Raw genomic sequence first — 26,097 nt, 5'->3', positions numbered from 1 at the left:
TAAACCCATTGCTAAAGGTCACTAAATATTCACCACACTTGCAGTTCGGTAAATGACACCTGCTCTCTAAAAAAATTCTGGGGTGGAAAATCGACCAAAAATTTCAAAAGAGGGCAACCTTCCAAGAAGACGATTTCAAGATTTCTACTGTACTCCCAACTGTTTCCTTTTTTGAACAGAAAAGAAAACGGCGGAGAAAAATAATGAGTTTTACGAATTTTCAACGACATGCAAACCCAAATTACAAAATCCTATCAGCTCACAGCAGCCAGAAGGGCCATTAGCATAAATGCTGCAAACAATAAATGCTGAAGCGATTGTGGAGAAATGCGTACCCTCGATTCTAAGGGGGACGTGGTAAGTGCCACTAATGAAAACGCAAAGAAGGTGCTTTGAAAAGGGAAACACGGTGCTACCAGTCAGTCAATCACACCCACAGCTGGGCCTATCACCTGAGAACATGAGAATCAAAAAGTCACAGGCTGGCAATCCTGCACTCCAACAATATTTACCATAGCCAACGCTTGGAAGCAATGAAAATGTCCATCAACCGAGGAATGCACAAAGTAGAAGTGGTCCACGTACACAGTGGAAAATTACTCCAATAAGAAATAAAAATTAAGTTTAAAAATCCAACAAAATTAAGGAGACATCAGATTGTGTGGGTGTGTCCGGGCACACTCCACTCTAATTTATAACCGAGAAACACCACAGGCCGCAAGGGCTTTTCCCTAGGTACCAGGGTGGGGAACATAGAAAGGCTGCCCCCCTCTGGCAGTTACCTGCACAAGCAGCTTTAAAGCCTGTGCTAATGGTCATTGCATAGGAACAAGTACTGCAGAACTGTAAATGAAACCTGCCCTCAAAATGTCTTGAGGGAGGTAATGGCCAAAACATTTCAAAATGTGACACATACTTTAAGAGAACCCTCTGAAGAACGAAGGGGTAATCACAGCTTGAAAAATAAAAAGGACATGTCTTAAAGCTCAATTTCAACGGATTATGAGGCACGTGCGAATTCAACCACAAAGCGGTATCAGCTCACAAGTGGCAGAATAACCATCAGCAAGAAAACTACAAACAATAAATGCTGAAGGTGTTGTGGAGAAATGCCTACCCTCAACTTCAAGGGGGACGTAACTTGGAAAGGGCCACGAACGAGAACAGAAGGGAGGTGCCTTAAAAAGGTAAACATTGAGCTACCATATGATCCAGCAGGCCCACTCCTCGACCTATAATCTAAGAAGAGAGAATTGGAAAGACACAGGCAGGCAAATCTGCATGGCACAGTATTACAATAGCCAAGATATGGAAGTAACGAAAAAGTCCAAAAACAGACGGGTGGACACAGAAGAACTCCTCCATGTACAGACGGAATATTCGCTAGTGAAAAAAATGAAACAATGCCATTTGCAGCACCATAGATGAGTCTAGACGTAATCACGCCACCTGTAGTAAGTGAGAAAGCAAAAGACACATATCCTATCATATCACTTTCAGGAGTTACTTCAAAATGGATACCAGTGAAGATATTTCCACAGAGAAAGGCAATCACAGATTCATTAAAAAACTTATGGTTCACCAAATAGAAAGGGATGAGGATTGGATACACTACCATATTGGGGTTAACAGAGATATACAAACCATGTGAAATATATAATCACCAAAGATGTACGGAAGACCAGGAGAAGACTACTCAACATTGTGTCATAACCTACATGGGAAAAGGATGCGAGGAAGAATAGATACACGTCTATGTGTGAAAGAACCACATCTTGCACACCTGGAACAAACAAGGCATTGCAATCAAATGTGCTGGGATAAAAAATAAAAAGTAAATTACAAATATGAACAAGAAGTAATGAGACATAACCTTAAAGGGCTTTTTCCTGGCACATTCCATTCTAATTTACAACCTAGAACACCACTTCCATTAAGCCTCTGTTTCCCTAGTAACCAAATTTGGTAAAGGAGAAATGCTGCCACCTTGTGGCCGTTTCCTGCAAGAGCAGCTTTAAACTCACAGCTAATGGTCACTTAACACTCACAAGGACTCAGGGCTGTAAAGGACACCTGCCCTAAAAAAACTGTGCTGAAGTAGGGAATGGACAAAAAAATTCAAAACAGGCAAATGTTTCAAGAGGAGAGTATGAAGAGTGAAGTTTTATTCACACTCTTTTTAAAAAAAAGGAAAATGGATAAAAGCTCAACCTCAGGGAGTGTTAGACCCATGCAATCTAATCTACAAAAAGTTTCAACTTACACCAGTCGACTGACCATCAGCAAAAAGTCTACAAACAATAAATGCTGAAGGGGTTTTAGAGAACTGTGTACCCTCTACCTGCTGGTGAGACGTAAAGGGGTCACAGCCAATAATGAGAACAGAAAGGAGCTGTGTTTCAAAGTAAAAATGGAGGTACCGTTCAATCCAGCAGGCGCACCATTGGACCTCTCACCTGAGAAGACAAGAATCGAGAAGACACAGGCCGCAAAAGCTGCAGAGCAGCCTTATTCACAAGAGCCAAGAGAGTAAAGCAATCCAAATGTCCAACAACAGGTGAATGGATAAAGAAGAAGTGGTCCATGTACACAATGGAATATTAGCTAGGGAAAACAATGAACCATTGCTCTCTGAGGCACCACAAATGAGTCTGGAGATAATCAGGAAACATGAGGTAGGTCGGAAAGCAAAAGACCTATATTCTATGATATCACTTATAGGCGTTATCTAATAACTGACACAAATGAACATATTTCCACAGAGAAAGACGCTCACAGAGTTAGAAAACAAACTATGCTCATCTAAAAGGAAAGGTGGGGGGAATGGATAAATTAAGATTAGTGTTACTATATGTATACAAACACATATTATATACATATCTCAAAAAGACCGACAATATAGCAAGGGAGGTCTGCGGAACCCTCTGTAACATTTTACAAGGGAAGAGGATCTGTACTTGAATAGACATATGTAATGTACAAATGAACCAGATTGTGTACACCTAGGACAAACGATATGCTAAGCTTTACCCCAATTAAAAAAAATTTTAAAACCAAGAAGAAATAATGAGACATAAACTTATGGGGGTTTCTCCATGCACATTCCAATGTAATTTACAACCTAGGAACACGACTTCCAGAAAGGCTCTGCTGCCCTAGTACCCAGATTTGGGAATGGAGAAATGCTGCCTGCTTGAGGCCTCTTCCCACAACAGCAGCTTTAAACCCATTGCTAAAGGTCACTAAATATTCACCACACTTGCAGTTCGGTAAATGACACCTGCTCTCTAAAAAAATTCTGGGGTGGAAAATCGACCAAAAATTTCAAAAGAGGGCAACCTTCCAAGAAGACGATTTCAAGATTTCTACTGTACTCCCAACTGTTTCCTTTTTTGAACAGAAAAGAAAACGGCGGAGAAAAATAATGAGTTTTACGAATTTTCAACGACATGCAAACCCAAATTACAAAATCCTATCAGCTCACAGCAGCCAGAAGGGCCATTAGCATAAATGCTGCAAACAATAAATGCTGAAGCGATTGTGGAGAAATGCGTACCCTCGATTCTAAGGGGGACGTGGTAAGTGCCACTAATGAAAACGCAAAGAAGGTGCTTTGAAAAGGGAAACACGGTGCTACCAGTCAGTCAATCACACCCACAGCTGGGCCTATCACCTGAGAACATGAGAATCAAAAAGTCACAGGCTGGCAATCCTGCACTCCAACAATATTTACCATAGCCAACGCTTGGAAGCAATGAAAATGTCCATCAACCGAGGAATGCACAAAGTAGAAGTGGTCCACGTACACAGTGGAAAATTACTCCAATAAGAAATAAAAATTAAGTTTAAAAATCCAACAAAATTAAGGAGACATCAGATTGTGTGGGTGTGTCCGGGCACACTCCACTCTAATTTATAACCGAGAAACACCACAGGCCGCAAGGGCTTTTCCCTAGGTACCAGGGTGGGGAACATAGAAAGGCTGCCCCCCTCTGGCAGTTACCTGCACAAGCAGCTTTAAAGCCTGTGCTAATGGTCATTGCATAGGAACAAGTACTGCAGAACTGTAAATGAAACCTGCCCTCAAAATGTCTTGAGGGAGGTAATGGCCAAAACATTTCAAAATGTGACACATACTTTAAGAGAACCCTCTGAAGAACGAAGGGGTAATCACAGCTTGAAAAATAAAAAGGACATGTCTTAAAGCTCAATTTCAACGGATTATGAGGCACGTGCGAATTCAACCACAAAGCGGTATCAGCTCACAAGTGGCAGAATAACCATCAGCAAGAAAACTACAAACAATAAATGCTGAAGGTGTTGTGGAGAAATGCCTACCCTCAACTTCAAGGGGGACGTAACTTGGAAAGGGCCACGAACGAGAACAGAAGGGAGGTGCCTTAAAAAGGTAAACATTGAGCTACCATATGATCCAGCAGGCCCACTCCTCGACCTATAATCTAAGAAGAGAGAATTGGAAAGACACAGGCAGGCAAATCTGCATGGCACAGTATTACAATAGCCAAGATATGGAAGTAACCAAGAAGTCCACCAACAGACGGGTGGACACAGAAGAACTCCTCCATGTACAGATGGAATATTCGCTAGTGAAAAAAATGAAACAATGCCATTTGCAGCACCATAGATGAGTCTAGACGTAATCACGCCACCTGTAGTAAGTGAGAAAGCAAAAGACACATATCCTATCATATCACTTTCAGGAGTACCTTCAAAATTGATACCAGTGAAGATATTTCCACAGAGAAAGGCAATCACAGATTCATTAAAAAACTTATGGTTCACCAAATAGAAAGGGATGAGGATTGGACACACTACCATATTGGGGTTAACAGAGATATACAAACCATGTGAAATATATAATCACCAAAGATGTACGGAAGACCAGGAGAAGACTACTCAACATTGTGTCATAACCTACATGGGAAAAGGATGCGAGGAAGAATAGATACACGTATATGTGTGAAAGAAGCACATCTTGCACACCCAGAACAAACAAGGCATTGTAATCAAATGTGCTGGGATAAAAAATAAAAAGTAAATTACAAATATGAACAAGAAGTAATGAGACATAACCTTAAAGGGCTTTTTCCTGGCACATTCCATTCTAATTTACAACCTAGAACACCACTTCCATTAAGCCTCTGTTTCCCTAGTAACCAAATTTGGTAAAGGAGAAATGCTGCCACCTTGTGGCCGTTTCCTGCAAGAGCAGCTTTAAACTCACAGCTAATGGTCACTTAACACTCAGAAGGACTGAGGGCTGTAAAGGACACCTGCCCTAAAAAAGTGTGCTGAAGTAGGGAGTGGACAAAAAAATTCAAAACAGGCAAATGTTTCAAGAGGAGGGTATGAAGAGTTAAGTTTTATTCACACTCTTTTTAAAAAGAAGGAAAATGGATAAAAGCTCAACCTCAGGGAGTGTTAGACCCATGCAATCTAATCTACAAAAAGTTTCAACTTACACCAGTCGACTGACCATCAGCAAAAAGTCTACAAACAATAAATGCTGAAGGGGTTTTAGAGAACTGTGTACCCTCTACCTGCTGGTGAGACGTAAAGGGGTCACAGCCAATAATGAGAACAGAAAGGACCTCTGTTTCAAAGTAAAAATGGAGGTACCGTTCAATCCAGCAGGCGCACCATTGGACCTCTCACCTGAGAAGACAAGAATCGAGAAGACACAGGCCGCAAAAGCTACAGAGCAGCCTTATTCACAAGAGCCAAGAGAGTAAAGCAATCAAAATGTACAACAACAGGTGAATGGATAAAGAAGAAGTGGTCCATGTACACAATGGAATATTAGCTATGGAAAACAATGAACCATTGCTCTCTGAGGCACCACAAATGAGTCTGGAGATAATCATGAAACATGAGGTAGGTCGGAAAGCAAAAGACCTATACTCTATGATATCACTTCTAGGCGTTATCTAATAACTGACACAAATGAACATATTTCCACAGAGAAAGACACTCACAGAGTTAGAAAACAAACTATGCTCATCTAAAAGGAAAGGTGGGGGGAATGGATAAATTAAGATTAGTGTTACTATATGGATACAAACACATATTATATACATATCTCAAAAAGACCGACAATATAGCAAGGGAGGTCTGCGGAACCCTCTGTAACATTTTACAAGGGAAGAGGATCTGTACTTGAATAGACATATGTAATGTACAAATGAACCAGATTGTGTACACCTAGGACAAACGATATGCTAAGCTTTGCCCCAATTAAAAAAAAAATTTAAAACCAAGAAGAAATAATGAGACATAAACTTATGGGGGTTTCTCCATGCACATTCCAATGTAATTTACAACCTAGGAACACGACTTCCAGAAAGGCTCTGCTGCCCTAGTACCCAGATTTGGGAATGGAGAAATGCTGCCTGCTTGAGGCCTCTTCCCACAACAGCAGCTTTAAACCCATTGCTAAAGGTCACTAAATATTCACCACACTTGCAGTTCGGTAAATGACACCTGCTCTCTAAAAAAATTCTGGGGTGGAAAATCGACCAAAAATTTCAAAAGAGGGCAACCTTCCAAGAGGACAATTTCAAGAGTTATACTGTACGCCCAACTGTTTCCTTTTTTGAACAGAAAAGAAAACGGCGGAGAAAAATAATGAGTTTTACGAATTTTCAACGACATGCAAACCCAAATTACAAAATCCTATCAGCTCACAGCAGCCAGAAGGGCCATTAGCATACAGGCTGCAAACAATAAATGCTGAAGCGATTGTGGAGAAATGCGTACCCTCGATTCTAAGGGGGACGTGGTAAGTGCCACTAATGAAAACGCAAAGAAGGTGCTTTGAAAAGGGAAACACGGTGCTACCAGTCTGTCAATCACACCCACTGCTGGGCCTATCACCTGAGAACATGAGAATCAAAAAGTCACAGGCTGGCAATCCTGCACTCCAACAATATTTACCATCGCCAACGCTTGGAAGCAATGAAAATGTCCATCAACCGAGGAATGCACAAAGTAGAAGTGGTCCACGTACACAGTGGAAAATTACTCCAATAAGAAATAAAAATTAAGTTTAAAAATCCAACAAAAGTAAGGAGACATCAGATTGTGTGGGTGTGTCCGGGCACACTCCACTCTAATTTATAACCGAGAAACACCACAGGCCGCAAGGGCTTTTCCCTAGGTACCAGGGTGGGGAACATAGAAAGGCTGCCACCCTCTGGCAGTTACCTGCACAAGCAGCTTTAAAGCCTGTGCTAATGGTCATTGCATAGGAACAAGTACTGCAGAACTGTAAATGAAACCTGCCCTCAAAATGTCTTGAGGGAGGTAATGGCCAAAACATTTCAAAATGTGACACATACTTTAAGAGAACCCTCTGAAGAACGAAGGGGTAATCACAGCTTGAAAAATAAAAAGGACATGTCTTAAAGCTCAATTTCAACGGATTATGAGGCACGTGCGAATTCAACCACAAAGTGGTATCAGCTCACAAGTGGCAGAATAACCATCAGCAAGAAAACTACAAACAATAAATGCTGAAGGTGTTGTGGAGAAATGCCTACCCTCAACTTCAAGGGGGACGTAACTTGGAAAGGGCCACGAACGAGAACAGAATGGAGCTGCCATATGATCCAGCAGGCCCACTCCTCGACCTATAATCTAAGAAGAGAGAATTGGAAAGACACAGGCAGGCAAATCTGCATGGCACAGTATTACAATAGCCAAGATATGGAAGTAACGAAAAAGTCCAAAAACAGACGGGTGGACACAGAAGAACTCCTCCATGTACAGACGGAATATTCGCTAGTGAAAAAAATGAAACAATGCCATTTGCAGCACCATAGATGAGTCTAGACGTAATCACGCCACCTGTAGTAAGTGAGAAAGCAAAAGACACATATCCTATCATATCACTTTCAGGAGTACCTTCAAAATTGATACCAGTGAAGATATTTCCACAGAGAAAGGCAATCACAGATTCATTAAAAAACTTATGGTTCACCAAATAGAAAGGGATGAGGATTGGACACACTACCATATTGGGGTTAACAGAGATATACAAACCATGTGAAATATATAATCACCAAAGATGTACGGAAGACCAGGAGAAGACTACTCAACATTGTGTCATAACCTACATGGGAAAAGGATGCGAGGAAGAATAGATACACGTATATGTGTGAAAGAAGCACATCTTGCACACCTAGAACAAACAAGGCATTGTAATCAAATGTGCTGGGATAAAAAATAAAAAGTAAATTACAAATATGAACAAGAAGTAATGAGACATAACCTTAAAGGGCTTTTTCCTGGCACATTCCATTCTAATTTACAACCTAGAACACCACTTCCATTAAGCCTCTGTTTCCCTAGTAACCAAATTTGGTAAAGGAGAAATGCTGCCACCTTGTGGCCGTTTCCTGCAAGAGCAGCTTTAAACTCACAGCTAATGGTCACTTAACACTCAGAAGGACTGAGGGCTGTAAAGGACACCTGCCCTAAAAAAGTGTGCTGAAGTAGGGAGTGGACAAAAAAATTCAAAACAGGCAAATGTTTCAAGAGGAGGGTATGAAGAGTTAAGTTTTATTCACACTCTTTTTAAAAAGAAGGAAAATGGATAAAAGCTCAACCTCAGGGAGTGTTAGACCCATGCAATCTAATCTACAAAAAGTTTCAACTTACACCAGTCGACTGACCATCAGCAAAAAGTCTACAAACAATAAATGCTGAAGGGGTTTTAGAGAACTGTGTACCCTCTACCTGCTGGTGAGACGTAAAGGGGTCACAGCCAATAATGAGAACAGAAAGGAGCTCTGTTTCAAAGTAAAAATGGAGGTACCGTTCAATCCAGCAGGCGCACCATTGGACCTCTCACCTGAGAAGACAAGAATCGAGAAGACACAGGCCGCAAAAGCTGCAGAGCAGCCTTATTCACAAGAGCCAAGAGAGTAAAGCAATCAAAATGTACAACAACAGGTGAATGGATAAAGAAGAAGTGGTCCATGTACACAATGGAATATTAGCTATGGAAAACAATGAACCATTGCTCTCTGAGGCACCACAAATGAGTCTGGAGATAATCATGAAACATGAGGTAGGTCGGAAAGCAAAAGACCTATACTCTATGATATCACTTATAGGCGTTATCTAATAACTGACACAAATGAACATATTTCCACAGAGAAAGACACTCACAGAGTTAGAAAACAAACTATGCTCATCTAAAAGGAAAGGTGGGGGGAATGGATAAATTAAGATTAGTGTTACTATATGGATACAAACACATATTATATACATATCTCAAAAAGACCGACAATATAGCAAGGGAGGTCTGCGGAACCCTCTGTAACATTTTACAAGGGAAGAGGATCTGTACTTGAATAGACATATGTAATGTACAAATGAACCAGATTGTGTACACCTAGGACAAACGATATGCTAAGCTTTGCCCCAATTAAAAAAAAAATTTAAAACCAAGAAGAAATAATGAGACATAAACTTATGGGGGTTTCTCCATGCACATTCCAATGTAATTTACAACCTAGGAACACGACTTCCAGAAAGGCTCTGCTGCCCTAGTACCCAGATTTGGGAATGGAGAAATGCTGCCTGCTTGAGGCCTCTTCCCACAACAGCAGCTTTAAACCCATTGCTAAAGGTCACTAAATATTCACCACACTTGCAGTTCGGTAAATGACACCTGCTCTCTAAAAAAATTCTGGGGTGGAAAATCGACCAAAAATTTCAAAAGAGGGCAACCTTCCAAGAGGACGATTTCAAGAGTTATACTGTACGCCCAACTGTTTCCTTTTTTGAACAGAAAAGAAAACGGCGGAGAAAAATAATGAGTTTTACGAATTTTCAACGACATGCAAACCCAAATTACAAAATCCTATCAGCTCACAGCAGCCAGAAGGGCCATTAGCATACAGGCTGCAAACAATAAATGCTGAAGCGATTGTGGAGAAATGCGTACCCTCGATTCTAAGGGGGACGTGGTAAGTGCCACTAATGAAAACGCAAAGAAGGTGCTTTGAAAAGGGAAACACGGTGCTACCAGTCAGTCAATCACACCCACTGCTGGGCCTATCACCTGAGAACATGAGAATCAAAAAGTCACAGGCTGGCAATCCTGCACTCCAACAATATTTACCATCGCCAACGCTTGGAAGCAATGAAAATGTCCATCAACCGAGGAATGCACAAAGTAGAAGTGGTCCACGTACACAGTGGAAAATTACTCCAATAAGAAATAAAAATTAAGTTTAAAAATCCAACAAAAGTAAGGAGACATCAGATTGTGTGGGTGTGTCCGGGCACACTCCACTCTAATTTATAACCGAGAAACACCACAGGCCGCAAGGGCTTTTCCCTAGGTACCAGGGTGGGGAACATAGAAAGGCTGCCACCCTCTGGCAGTTACCTGCACAAGCAGCTTTAAAGCCTGTGCGAATGGTCATTGCATAGGAACAAGTACTGCAGAACTGTAAATGAAACCTGCCCTCAAAATGTCTTGAGGGAGGTAATGGCCAAAACATTTCAAAATGTGACACATACTTTAAGAGAACCCTCTGAAGAACGAAGGGGTAATCACAGCTTGAAAAATAAAAAGGACATGTCTTAAAGCTCAATTTCAACGGATTATGAGGCACGTGCGAATTCAACCACAAAGCGGTATCAGCTCACAAGTGGCAGAATAACCATCAGCAAGAAAACTACAAACAATAAATGCTGAAGGTGTTGTGGAGAAATGCCTACCCTCAACTTCAAGGGGGACGTAACTTGGAAAGGGCCACGAACGAGAACAGAAGGGAGGTGCCTTAAAAAGGTAAACATTGAGCTACCATATGATCCAGCAGGCCCACTCCTCGACCTATAATCTAAGAAGAGAGAATTGGAAAGACACAGGCAGGCAAATCTGCATGGCACAGTATTACAATAGCCAAGATATGGAAGTAACCAAGAAGTCCACCAACAGACGGGTGGACACAGAAGAACTCCTCCATGTACAGATGGAATATTCGCTAGTGAAAAAAATGAAACAATGCCATTTGCAGCACCATAGATGAGTCTAGACGTAATCACGCCACCTGTAGTAAGTGAGAAAGCAAAAGACACATATCCTATCATATCACTTTCAGGAGTACCTTCAAAATTGATACCAGTGAAGATATTTCCACAGAGAAAGGCAATCACAGATTCATTAAAAAACTTATGGTTCACCAAATAGAAAGGGATGAGGATTGGACACACTACCATATTGGGGTTAACAGAGATATACAAACCATGTGAAATATATAATCACCAAAGATGTACGGAAGATCAGGAGAAGACTACTCAACATTGTGTCATAACCTACATGGGAAAAGGATGCGAGGAAGAATAGATACACGTATATGTGTGAAAGAAGCACATCTTGCACACCTAGAACAAACAAGGCATTGTAATCAAATGTGCTGGGATAAAAAATAAAAAGTAAATTACAAATATGAACAAGAAGTAATGAGACATAACCTTAAAGGGCTTTTTCCTGGCACATTCCATTCTAATTTACAACCTAGAACACCACTTCCATTAAGCCTCTGTTTCCCTAGTAACCAAATTTGGTAAAGGAGAAATGCTGCCACCTTGTGGCCGTTTCCTGCAAGAGCAGCTTTAAACTCACAGCTAATGGTCACTTAACACTCAGAAGGACTGAGGGCTGTAAAGGACACCTGCCCTAAAAAAGTGTGCTGAAGTAGGGAGTGGACAAAAAAATTCAAAACAGGCAAATGTTTCAAGAGGAGGGTATGAAGAGTTAAGTTTTATTCACACTCTTTTTAAAAAGAAGGAAAATGGATAAAAGCTCAACCTCAGGGAGTGTTAGACCCATGCAATCTAATCTACAAAAAGTTTCAACTTACACCAGTCGACTGACCATCAGCAAAAAGTCTACAAACAATAAATGCTGAAGGGGTTTTAGAGAACTGTGTACCCTCTACCTGCTGGTGAGACGTAAAGGGGTCACAGCCAATAATGAGAACAGAAAGGAGCTCTGTTTCAAAGTAAAAATGGAGGTACCGTTCAATCCAGCAGGCGCACCATTGGACCTCTCACCTGAGAAGACAAGAATCGAGAAGACACAGGCCGCAAAAGCTACAGAGCAGCCTTATTCACAAGAGCCAAGAGAGTAAAGCAATCAAAATGTACAACAACAGGTGAATGGATAAAGAAGAAGTGGTCCATGTACACAATGGAATATTAGCTATGGAAAACAATGAACCATTGCTCTCTGAGGCACCACAAATGAGTCTGGAGATAATCATGAAACATGAGGTAGGTCGGAAAGCAAAAGACCTATACTCTATGATATCACTTCTAGGCGTTATCTAATAACTGACACAAATGAACATATTTCCACAGAGAAAGACACTCACAGAGTTAGAAAACAAACTATGCTCATCTAAAAGGAAAGGTGGGGGGAATGGATAAATTAAGATTAGTGTTACTATATGGATACAAACACATATTATATACATATCTCAAAAAGACCGACAATATAGCAAGGGAGGTCTGCGGAACCCTCTGTAACATTTTACAAGGGAAGAGGATCTGTACTTGAATAGACATATGTAATGTACAAATGAACCAGATTGTGTACACCTAGGACAAACGATATGCTAAGCTTTGCCCCAATTAAAAAAAAAAATTAAAACCAAGAAGAAATAATGAGACATAAACTTATGGGGGTTTCTCCATGCACATTCCAATGTAATTTACAACCTAGGAACACGACTTCCAGAAAGGCTCTGCTGCCCTAGTACCCAGATTTGGGAATGGAGAAATGCTGCCTGCTTGAGGCCTCTTCCCACAACAGCAGCTTTAAACCCATTGCTAAAGGTCACTAAATATTCACCACACTTGCAGTTCGGTAAATGACACCTGCTCTCTAAAAAAATTCTGGGGTGGAAAATCGACCAAAAATTTCAAAAGAGGGCAACCTTCCAAGAGGACGATTTCAAGAGTTATACTGTACGCCCAACTGTTTCCTTTTTTGAACAGAAAAGAAAACGGCGGAGAAAAATAATGAGTTTTACGAATTTTCAACGACATGCAAACCCAAATTACAAAATCCTATCAGCTCACAGCAGCCAGAAGGGCCATTAGCATACAGGCTGCAAACAATAAATGCTGAAGCGATTGTGGAGAAATGCGTACCCTCGATTCTAAGGGGGACGTGGTAAGTGCCACTAATGAAAACGCAAAGAAGGTGCTTTGAAAAGGGAAACACGGTGCTACCAGTCAGTCAATCACACCCACTGCTGGGCCTATCACCTGAGAACATGAGAATCAAAAAGTCACAGGCTGGCAATCCTGCACTCCAACAATATTTACCATCGCCAACGCTTGGAAGCAATGAAAATGTCCATCAACCGAGGAATGCACAAAGTAGAAGTGGTCCACGTACACAGTGGAAAATTACTCCAATAAGAAATAAAAATTAAGTTTAAAAATCCAACAAAAGTAAGGAGACATCAGATTGTGTGGGTGTGTCCGGGCACACTCCACTCTAATTTATAACCGAGAAACACCACAGGCTGCAAGGGCTTTTCCCTAGGTACCAGGGTGGGGAACATAGAAAGGCTGCCCCCCTCTGGCAGTTACCTGCACAAGCAGCTTTAAAGCCTGTGCTAATGGTCATTGCATAGGAACAAGTACTGCAGAACTGTAAATGAAACCTGCCCTCAAAATGTCTTGAGGGAGGTAATGGCCAAAACATTTCAAAATGTGACACATACTTTAAGAGAACCCTCTGAAGAACGAAGGGGTAATCACAGCTTGAAAAATAAAAAGGACATGTCTTAAAGCTCAATTTCAACGGATTATGAGGCACGTGCGAATTCAACCACAAAGCGGTATCAGCTCACAAGTGGCAGAATAACCATCAGCAAGAAAACTACAAACAATAAATGCTGAAGGTGTTGTGGAGAAATGCCTACCCTCAACTTCAAGGGGGACGTAACTTGGAAAGGGCCACGAACGAGAACAGAAGGGAGGTGCCTTAAAAAGGTAAACATTGAGCTACCATATGATCCAGCAGGCCCACTCCTCGACCTATAATCTAAGAAGAGAGAATTGGAAAGACACAGGCAGGCAAATCTGCATGGCACAGTATTACAATAGCCAAGATATGGAAGTAACCAAGAAGTCCACCAACAGACGGGTGGACACAGAAGAACTCCTCCATGTACAGATGGAATATTCGCTAGTGAAAAAAATGAAACAATGCCATTTGCAGCACCATAGATGAGTCTAGACGTAATCACGCCACCTGTAGTAAGTGAGAAAGCAAAAGACACATATCCTATCATATCACTTTCAGGAGTTACTTCAAAATTGATACCAGTGAAGATATTTCCACAGAGAAAGGCAATCACAGATTCATTAAAAAACTTATGGTTCACCAAATAGAAAGGGATGAGGATTGGACACACTACCATATTGGGGTTAACAGAGATATACAAACCATGTGAAATATATAATCACCAAAGATGTACGGAAGACCAGGAGAAGACTACTCAACATTGTGTCATAACCTACATGGGAAAAGGATGCGAGGAAGAATAGATACACGTATATGTGTGAAAGAAGCACATCTTGCACACCCAGAACAAACAAGGCATTGTAATCAAATGTGCTGGGATAAAAAATAAAAAGTAAATTACAAATATGAACAAGAAGTAATGAGACATAACCTTAAAGGGCTTTTTCCTGGCACATTCCATTCTAATTTACAACCTAGAACACCACTTCCATTAAGCCTCTGTTTCCCTAGTAACCAAATTTGGTAAAGGAGAAATGCTGCCACCTTGTGGCCGTTTCCTGCAAGAGCAGCTTTAAACTCACAGCTAATGGTCACTTAACACTCAGAAGGACTGAGGGCTGTAAAGGACACCTGCCCTAAAAAAGTGTGCTGAAGTAGGGAGTGGACAAATAAATTCAAAACAGGCAAATGTTTCAAGAGGAGGGTATGAAGAGTTAAGTTTTATTCACACTCTTTTTAAAAAGAAGGAAAATGGATAAAAGCTCAACCTCAGGGAGTGTTAGACCCATGCAATCTAATCTACAAAAAGTTTCAACTTACACCAGTCGACTGACCATCAGCAAAAAGTCTACAAACAATAAATGCTGAAGGGGTTTTAGAGAACTGTGTACCCTCTACCTGCTGGTGAGACGTAAAGGGGTCACAGCCAATAATGAGAACAGAAAGGAGCTCTGTTTCAAAGTAAAAATGGAGGTACCGTTCAATCCAGCAGGCGCACCATTGGACCTCTCACCTGAGAAGACAAGAATCGAGAAGACACAGGCCGCAAAAGCTGCAGAGCAGCCTTATTCACAAGAGCCAAGAGAGTAAAGCAATCAAAATGTACAACAACAGGTGAATGGATAAAGAAGAAGTGGTCCATGTACACAATGGAATATTAGCTATGGAAAACAATGAACCATTGCTCTCTGAGGCACCACAAATGAGTCTGGAGATAATCATGAAACATGAGGTAGGTCGGAAAGCAAAAGACCTATACTCTATGATATCACTTATAGGCGTTATCTAATAACTGACACAAATGAACATATTTCCACAGAGAAAGACACTCAGAGTTAGAAAACAAACTATGCTCATCTAAAAGGAAAGGTGGGGGGAATGGATAAATTAAGATTAGTGTTACTATATGGATACAAACACATATTATATACATATCTCAAAAAGACCGACAATATAGCAAGGGAGGTCTGCGGAACCCTCTGTAATATTTTACAAGGGAAGAGGATCTGTACTTGAATAGACATATGTAATGTACAAATGAACCAGATTGTGTACACCTAGGACAAACGATATGCTAAGCTTTGACCCAATTAAAAAAATTTTTAAAACCAAGAAGAAATAATGAGACATAAACTTATGGGGGTTTCTCCATGCACATTCCAATGTAATTTACAACCTAGGAACACGACTTCCAGAAAGGCTCTGCTGCCCTAGTACCCAGATTTGGGAATGGAGAAATGCTGCCTGCTTGAGGCCTCTTCCCACAACAGCAGCTTTAAACCCATTGCTAAAGGTCACTAAATATTCACCACACTTGCAGTTCGGTAAATGACACCTGCTCTCTAAAAAAATTCTGGGGTGGAAAATCGACCAAAAATTTCAAAAGAGGGCAACCTTCCAAGAGGACAATTTCAAGAGTTATACTGTACGCCCAACTGTTTCCTTTTTTGAACAGAAAAGAAAACGGCGGAGAAAAATAATGAGTTTTACGAATTTTCAACGACATGCAAACCCAAATTACAAAATCCTATCAGCTCACAGCAGCCAGAAGGGCCATTAGCATACAGGCTGCAAACAATAAATGCTGAAGCGATTGTGGAGAAATGCGTACCCTCGATTCTAAGGGGGACGTGGTAAGTGCCACTAATGAAAACGCAAAGAAGGTGCTTTGAAAAGGGAAACACGGTGCTACCAGTCAGTCAATCACACCCACTGCTGGGCCTATCACCTGAGAACATGAGAATCAAAAAGTCACAGGCTGGCAATCCTGCACTCCAACAATATTTACCATCGCCAACGCTTGGAAGCAATGAAAATGTCCATCAACCGAGGAATGCACAAAGTAGAAGTGGTCCACGTACACAGTGGAAAATTACTCCAATAAGAAATAAAAATTAAGTTTAAAAATCCAACAAAAGTAAGGAGACATCAGATTGTGTGGGTGTGTCCGGGCACACTCCACTCTAATTTATAACCGAGAAACACCACAGGCCGCAAGGGCTTTTCCCTAGGTACCAGGGTGGGGAACATAGAAAGGCTGCCACCCTCTGGCAGTTACCTGCACAAGCAGCTTTAAAGCCTGTGCTAATGGTCATTGCATAGGAACAAGTACTGCAGAACTGTAAATGAAACCTGCCCTCAAAATGTCTTGAGGGAGGTAATGGCCAAAACATTTCAAAATGTGACACATACTTTAAGAGAACCCTCTGAAGAACGAAGGGGTAATCACAGCTTGAAAAATAAAAAGGACATGTCTTAAAGCTCAATTTCAACGGATTATGAGGCACGTGCGAATTCAACCACAAAGCGGTATCAGCTCACAAGTGGCAGAATAACCATCAGCAAGAAAACTACAAACAATAAATGCTGAAGGTGTTGTGGAGAAATGCCTACCCTCAACTTCAAGGGGGACGTAACTTGGAAAGGGCCACGAACGAGAACAGAAGGGAGGTGCCTTAAAAAGGTAAACATTGAGCTACCATATGATCCAGCAGGCCCACTCCTCGACCTATAATCTAAGAAGAGAGAATTGGAAAGACACAGGCAGGCAAATCTGCATGGCACAGTATTACAATAGCCAAGATATGGAAGTAACCAAGAAGTCCACCAACAGACGGGTGGACACAGAAGAACTCCTCCATGTACAGATGGAATATTCGCTAGTGAAAAAAATGAAACAATGCCATTTGCAGCACCATAGATGAGTCTAGACGTAATCACGCCACCTGTAGTAAGTGAGAAAGCAAAAGACACATATCCTATCATATCACTTTCAGGAGTACCTTCAAAATTGATACCAGTGAAGATATTTCCACAGAGAAAGGCAATCACAGATTCATTAAAAAACTTATGGTTCACCAAATAGAAAGGGATGAGGATTGGACACACTACCATATTGGGGTTAACAGAGATATACAAACCATGTGAAATATATAATCACCAAAGATGTACGGAAGACCAGGAGAAGACTACTCAACATTGTGTCATAACCTACATGGGAAAAGGATGCGAGGAAGAATAGATACACGTATATGTGTGAAAGAAGCACATCTTGCACACCTAGAACAAACAAGGCATTGTAATCAAATGTGCTGGGATAAAAAATAAAAAGTAAATTACAAATATGAACAAGAAGTAATGAGACATAACCTTAAAGGGCTTTTTCCTGGCACATTCCATTCTAATTTACAACCTAGAACACCACTTCCATTAAGCCTCTGTTTCCCTAGTAACCAAATTTGGTAAAGGAGAAATGCTGCCACCTTGTGGCCGTTTCCTGCAAGAGCAGCTTTAAACTCACAGCTAATGGTCACTTAACACTCAGAAGGACTGAGGGCTGTAAAGGACACCTGCCCTAAAAAAGTGTGCTGAAGTAGGGAGTGGACAAAAAAATTCAAAACAGGCAAATGTTTCAAGAGGAGGGTATGAAGAGTTAAGTTTTATTCACACTCTTTTTAAAAAGAAGGAAAATGGATAAAAGCTCAACCTCAGGGAGTGTTAGACCCATGCAATCTAATCTACAAAAAGTTTCAACTTACACCAGTCGACTGACCATCAGCAAAAAGTCTACAAACAATAAATGCTGAAGGGGTTTTAGAGAACTGTGTACCCTCTACCTGCTGGTGAGACGTAAAGGGGTCACAGCCAATAATGAGAACAGAAAGGAGCTCTGTTTCAAAGTAAAAATGGAGGTACCGTTCAATCCAGCAGGCGCACCATTGGACCTCTCACCTGAGAAGACAAGAATCGAGAAGACACAGGCCGCAAAAGCTACAGAGCAGCCTTATTCACAAGAGCCAAGAGAGTAAAGCAATCAAAATGTACAACAACAGGTGAATGGATAAAGAAGAAGTGGTCCATGTACACAATGGAATATTAGCTATGGAAAACAATGAACCATTGCTCTCTGAGGCACCACAAATGAGTCTGGAGATAATCATGAAACATGAGGTAGGTCGGAAAGCAAAAGACCTATACTCTATGATATCACTTCTAGGCGTTATCTAATAACTGACACAAATGAACATATTTCCACAGAGAAAGACACTCACAGAGTTAGAAAACAAACTATGCTCATCTAAAAGGAAAGGTGGGGGGAATGGATAAATTAAGATTAGTGTTACTATATGGATACAAACACATATTATATACATATCTCAAAAAGACCGACAATATAGCAAGGGAGGTCTGCGGAACCCTCTGTAACATTTTACAAGGGAAGAGGATCTGTACTTGAATAGACATATGTAATGTACAAATGAACCAGATTGTGTACACCTAGGACAAACGATATGCTAAGCTTTGCCCCAATTAAAAAAAAAATTTAAAACCAAGAAGAAATAATGAGACATAAACTTATGGGGGTTTCTCCATGCACATTCCAATGTAATTTACAACCTAGGAACACGACTTCCAGAAAGGCTCTGCTGCCCTAGTACCCAGATTTGGGAATGGAGAAATGCTGCCTGCTTGAGGCCTCTTCCCACAACAGCAGCTTTAAACCCATTGCTAAAGGTCACTAAATATTCACCACACTTGCAGTTCGGTAAATGACACCTGCTCTCTAAAAAAATTCTGGGGTGGAAAATCGACCAAAAATTTCAAAAGAGGGCAACCTTCCAAGACGACGATTTCAAGAGTTATACTGTACGCCCAACTGTTTCCTTTTTTGAACAGAAAAGAAAACGGCGGAGAAAAATAATGAGTTTTACGAATTTTCAACGACATGCAAACCCAAATTACAAAATCCTATCAGCTCACAGGAGCCAGAAGGGCCATTAGCATACAGGCTGCAAACAATAAATGCTGAAGCGATTGTGGAGAAATGCGTACCCTCGATTCTAAGGGGGACGTGGTAAGTGCCACTAATGAAAACGCAAAGAAGGTGCTTTGAAAAGGGAAACACGGTGCTACCAGTCTGTCAATCACACCCACTGCTGGGCCTATCACCTGAGAACATGAGAATCAAAAAGTCACAGGCTGGCAATCCTGCACTCCAACAATATTTACCATCGCCAACGCTTGGAAGCAATGAAAATGTCCATCAACCGAGGAATGCACAAAGTAGAAGTGGTCCACGTACACAGTGGAAAATTACTCCAATAAGAAATAAAAATTAAGTTTAAAAATCCAACAAAAGTAAGGAGACATCAGATTGTGTGGGTGTGTCCGGGCACACTCCACTCTAATTTATAACCGAGAAACACCACAGGCCGCAAGGGCTTTTCCCTAGGTACCAGGGTGGGGAACATAGAAAGGCTGCCACCCTCTGGCAGTTACCTGCACAAGCAGCTTTAAAGCCTGTGCTAATGGTCATTGCATAGGAACAAGTACTGCAGAACTGTAAATGAAACCTGCCCTCAAAATGTCTTGAGGGAGGTAATGGCCAAAACATTTCAAAATGTGACACATACTTTAAGAGAACCCTCTGAAGAACGAAGGGGTAATCACAGCTTGAAAAATAAAAAGGACATGTCTTAAAGCTCAATTTCAACGGATTATGAGGCACGTGCGAATTCAACCACAAAGTGGTATCAGCTCACAAGTGGCAGAATAACCATCAGCAAGAAAACTACAAACAATAAATGCTGAAGGTGTTGTGGAGAAATGCCTACCCTCAACTTCAAGGGGGACGTAACTTGGAAAGGGCCACGAACGAGAACAGAATGGAGCTGCCATATGATCCAGCAGGCCCACTCCTCGACCTATAATCTAAGAAGAGAGAATTGGAAAGACACAGGCAGGCAAATCTGCATGGCACAGTATTACAATAGCCAAGATATGGAAGTAACGAAAAAGTCCAAAAACAGACGGGTGGACACAGAAGAACTCCTCCATGTACAGACGGAATATTCGCTAGTGAAAAAAATGAAACAATGCCATTTGCAGCACCATAGATGAGTCTAGACGTAATCACGCCACCTGTAGTAAGTGAGAAAGCAAAAGACACATATCCTATCATATCACTTTCAGGAGTTACTTCAAAATGGATACCAGTGAAGATATTTCCACAGAGAAAGGCAATCACAGATTCATTAAAAAACTTATGGTTCACCAAATAGAAAGGGATGAGGATTGGATACACTACCATATTGGGGTTAACAGAGATATACAAACCATGTGAAATATATAATCACCAAAGATGTACGGAAGACCAGGAGAAGACTACTCAACATTGTGTCATAACCTACATGGGAAAAGGATGCGAGGAAGAATAGATACACGTCTATGTGTGAAAGAACCACATCTTGCACACCTGGAACAAACAAGGCATTGCAATCAAATGTGCTGGGATAAAAAATAAAAAGTAAATTACAAATATGAACAAGAAGTAATGAGACATAACCTTAAAGGGCTTTTTCCTGGCACATTCCATTCTAATTTACAACCTAGAACACCACTTCCATTAAGCCTCTGTTTCCCTAGTAACCAAATTTGGTAAAGGAGAAATGCTGCCACCTTGTGGCCGTTTCCTGCAAGAGCAGCTTTAAACTCACAGCTAATGGTCACTTAACACTCACAAGGACTCAGGGCTGTAAAGGACACCTGCCCTAAAAAAACTGTGCTGAAGTAGGGAATGGACAAAAAAATTCAAAACAGGCAAATGTTTCAAGAGGAGAGTATGAAGAGTGAAGTTTTATTCACACTCTTTTTAAAAAAAAGGAAAATGGATAAAAGCTCAACCTCAGGGAGTGTTAGACCCATGCAATCTAATCTACAAAAAGTTTCAACTTACACCAGTCGACTGACCATCAGCAAAAAGTCTACAAACAATAAATGCTGAAGGGGTTTTAGAGAACTGTGTACCCTCTACCTGCTGGTGAGACGTAAAGGGGTCACAGCCAATAATGAGAACAGAAAGGAGCTGTGTTTCAAAGTAAAAATGGAGGTACCGTTCAATCCAGCAGGCGCACCATTGGACCTCTCACCTGAGAAGACAAGAATCGAGAAGACACAGGCCGCAAAAGCTGCAGAGCAGCCTTATTCACAAGAGCCAAGAGAGTAAAGCAATCCAAATGTCCAACAACAGGTGAATGGATAAAGAAGAAGTGGTCCATGTACACAATGGAATATTAGCTAGGGAAAACAATGAACCATTGCTCTCTGAGGCACCACAAATGAGTCTGGAGATAATCAGGAAACATGAGGTAGGTCGGAAAGCAAAAGACCTATATTCTATGATATCACTTATAGGCGTTATCTAATAACTGACACAAATGAACATATTTCCACAGAGAAAGACGCTCACAGAGTTAGAAAACAAACTATGCTCATCTAAAAGGAAAGGTGGGGGGAATGGATAAATTAAGATTAGTGTTACTATATGTATACAAACACATATTATATACATATCTCAAAAAGACCGACAATATAGCAAGGGAGGTCTGCGGAACCCTCTGTAACATTTTACAAGGGAAGAGGATCTGTACTTGAATAGACATATGTAATGTACAAATGAACCAGATTGTGTACACCTAGGACAAACAATATGCTAAGCTTTACCCCAATTAAAAAAAATTTTAAAACCAAGAAGAAATAATGAGACATAAACTTATGGGGGTTTCTCCATGCACATTCCAATGTAATTTACAACCTAGGAACACGACTTCCAGAAAGGCTCTGCTGCCCTAGTACCCAGATTTGGGAATGGAGAAATGCTGCCTGCTTGAGGCCTCTTCCCACAACAGCAGCTTTAAACCCATTGCTAAAGGTCACTAAATATTCACCACACTTGCAGTTCGGTAAATGACACCTGCTCTCTAAAAAAATTCTGGGGTGGAAAATCGACCAAAAATTTCAAAAGAGGGCAACCTTCCAAGAAGACGATTTCAAGATTTCTACTGTACTCCCAACTGTTTCCTTTTTTGAACAGAAAAGAAAACGGCGGAGAAAAATAATGAGTTTTACGAATTTTCAACGACATGCAAACCCAAATTACAAAATCCTATCAGCTCACAGCAGCCAGAAGGGCCATTAGCATAAATGCTGCAAACAATAAATGCTGAAGCGATTGTGGAGAAATGCGTACCCTCGATTCTAAGGGGGACGTGGTAAGTGCCACTAATGAAAACGCAAAGAAGGTGCTTTGAAAAGGGAAACACGGTGCTACCAGTCAGTCAATCACACCCACAGCTGGGCCTATCACCTGAGAACATGAGAATCAAAAAGTCACAGGCTGGCAATCCTGCACTCCAACAATATTTACCATCGCCAACGCTTGGAAGCAATGAAAATGTCCATCAACCGAGGAATGCACAAAGTAGAAGTGGTCCACGTACACAGTGGAAAATTACTCCAATAAGAAATAAAAATTAAGTTTAAAAATCCAACAAAATTAAGGAGACATCAGATTGTGTGGGTGTGTCCGGGCACACTCCACTCTAATTTATAACCGAGAAACACCACAGGCCGCAAGGGCTTTTCCCTAGGTACCAGGGTGGGGAACATAGAAAGGCTGCCCCCCTCTGGCAGTTACCTGCACAAGCAGCTTTAAAGCCTGTGCTAATGGTCATTGCATAGGAACAAGTACTGCAGAACTGTAAATGAAACCTGCCCTCAAAATGTCTTGAGGGAGGTAATGGCCAAAACATTTCAAAATGTGACACATACTTTAAGAGAACCCTCTGAAGAACGAAGGGGTAATCACAGCTTGAAAAATAAAAAGGACATGTCTTAAAGCTCAATTTCAACGGATTATGAGGCACGTGCGAATTCAACCACAAAGCGGTATCAGCTCACAAGTGGCAGAATAACCATCAGCAAGAAAACTACAAACAATAAATGCTGAAGGTGTTGTGGAGAAATGCCTACCCTCAACTTCAAGGGGGACGTAACTTGGAAAGGGCCACGAACGAGAACAGAAGGGAGGTGCCTTAAAAAGGTAAACATTGAGCTACCATATGATCCAGCAGGCCCACTCCTCGACCTATAATCTAAGAAGAGAGAATTGGAAAGACACAGGCAGGCAAATCTGCATGGCACAGTATTACAATAGCCAAGATATGGAAGTAACCAAGAAGTCCACCAACAGACGGGTGGACACAGAAGAACTCCTCCATGTACAGACGGAATATTCGCTAGTGAAAAAAATGAAACAATGCCATTTGCAGCACCATAGATGAGTCTAGACGTAATCACGCCACCTGTAGTAAGTGAGAAAGCAAAAGACACATATCCTATCATATCACTTTCAGGAGTACCTTCAAAATTGATACCAGTGAAGATATTTCCACAGAGAAAGGCAATCACAGATTCATTAAAAAACTTATGGTTCACCAAATAGAAAGGGATGAGGATTGGACACACTACCATATTGGGGTTAACAGAGATATACAAACCATGTGAAATATATAATCACCAAAGATGTACGGAAGACCAGGAGAAGACTACTCAACATTGTGTCATAACCTACATGGGAAAAGGATGCGAGGAAGAATAGATACACGTATATGTGTGAAAGAAGCACATCTTGCACACCCAGAACAAACAAGGCATTGTAATCAAATGTGCTGGGATAAAAAATAAAAAGTAAATTACAAATATGAACAAGAAGTAATGAGACATAACCTTAAAGGGCTTTTTCCTGGCACATTCCATTCTAATTTACAACCTAGAACACCACTTCCATTAAGCCTCTGTTTCCCTAGTAACCAAATTTGGTAAAGGAGAAATGCTGCCACCTTGTGGCCGTTTCCTGCAAGAGCAGCTTTAAACTCACAGCTAATGGTCACTTAACACTCAGAAGGACTGAGGGCTGTAAAGGACACCTGCCCTAAAAAAGTGTGCTGAAGTAGGGAGTGGACAAAAAAATTCAAAACAGGCAAATGTTTCAAGAGGAGGGTATGAAGAGTTAAGTTTTATTCACACTCTTTTTAAAAAGAAGGAAAATGGATAAAAGCTCAACCTCAGGGAGTGTTAGACCCATGCAATCTAATCTACAAAAAGTTTCAACTTACACCAGTCGACTGACCATCAGCAAAAAGTCTACAAACAATAAATGCTGAAGGGGTTTTAGAGAACTGTGTACCCTCTACCTGCTGGTGAGACGTAAAGGGGTCACAGCCAATAATGAGAACAGAAAGGAGCTCTGTTTCAAAGTAAAAATGGAGGTACCGTTCAATCCAGCAGGCGCACCATTGGACCTCTCACCTGAGAAGACAAGAATCGAGAAGACACAGGCCGCAAAAGCTACAGAGCAGCCTTATTCACAAGAGCCAAGAGAGTAAAGCAATCAAAATGTACAACAACAGGTGAATGGATAAAGAAGAAGTGGTCCATGTACACAATGGAATATTAGCTATGGAAAACAATGAACCATTGCTCTCTGAGGCACCACAAATGAGTCTGGAGATAATCATGAAACATGAGGTAGGTCGGAAAGCAAAAGACCTATACTCTATGATATCACTTCTAGGCGTTATCTAATAACTGACACAAATGAACATATTTCCACAGAGAAAGACACTCACAGAGTTAGAAAACAAACTATGCTCATCTAAAAGGAAAGGTGGGGGGAATGGATAAATTAAGATTAGTGTTACTATATGGATACAAACACATATTATATACATATCTCAAAAAGACCGACAATATAGCAAGGGAGGTCTGCGGAACCCTCTGTAACATTTTACAAGGGAAGAGGATCTGTACTTGAATAGACATATGTAATGTACAAATGAACCAGATTGTGTACACCTAGGACAAACGATATGCTAAGCTTTGCCCCAATTAAAAAAAAAATTTAAAACCAAGAAGAAATAATGAGACATAAACTTATGGGGGTTTCTCCATGCACATTCCAATGTAATTTACAACCTAGGAACACGACTTCCAGAAAGGCTCTGCTGCCCTAGTACCCAGATTTGGGAATGGAGAAATGCTGCCTGCTTGAGGCCTCTTCCCACAACAGCAGCTTTAAACCCATTGCTAAAGGTCACTAAATATTCACCACACTTGCAGTTCGGTAAATGACACCTGCTCTCTAAAAAAATTCTGGGGTGGAAAATCGACCAAAAATTTCAAAAGAGGGCAACCTTCCAAGAGGACAATTTCAAGAGTTATACTGTACGCCCAACTGTTTCCTTTTTTGAACAGAAAAGAAAACGGCGGAGAAAAATAATGAGTTTTACGAATTTTCAACGACATGCAAACCCAAATTACAAAATCCTATCAGCTCACAGCAGCCAGAAGGGCCATTAGCATACAGGCTGCAAACAATAAATGCTGAAGCGATTGTGGAGAAATGCGTACCCTCGATTCTAAGGGGGACGTGGTAAGTGCCACTAATGAAAACGCAA

Source organism: Eschrichtius robustus, chromosome 8 (genome assembly GCF_028021215.1).
Source record: "Eschrichtius robustus isolate mEscRob2 chromosome 8, mEscRob2.pri, whole genome shotgun sequence".
Taxonomy (NCBI): Eukaryota; Metazoa; Chordata; class Mammalia; order Artiodactyla; family Eschrichtiidae; genus Eschrichtius; species Eschrichtius robustus.
This window is presented reverse-complemented; position numbering follows the sequence as displayed.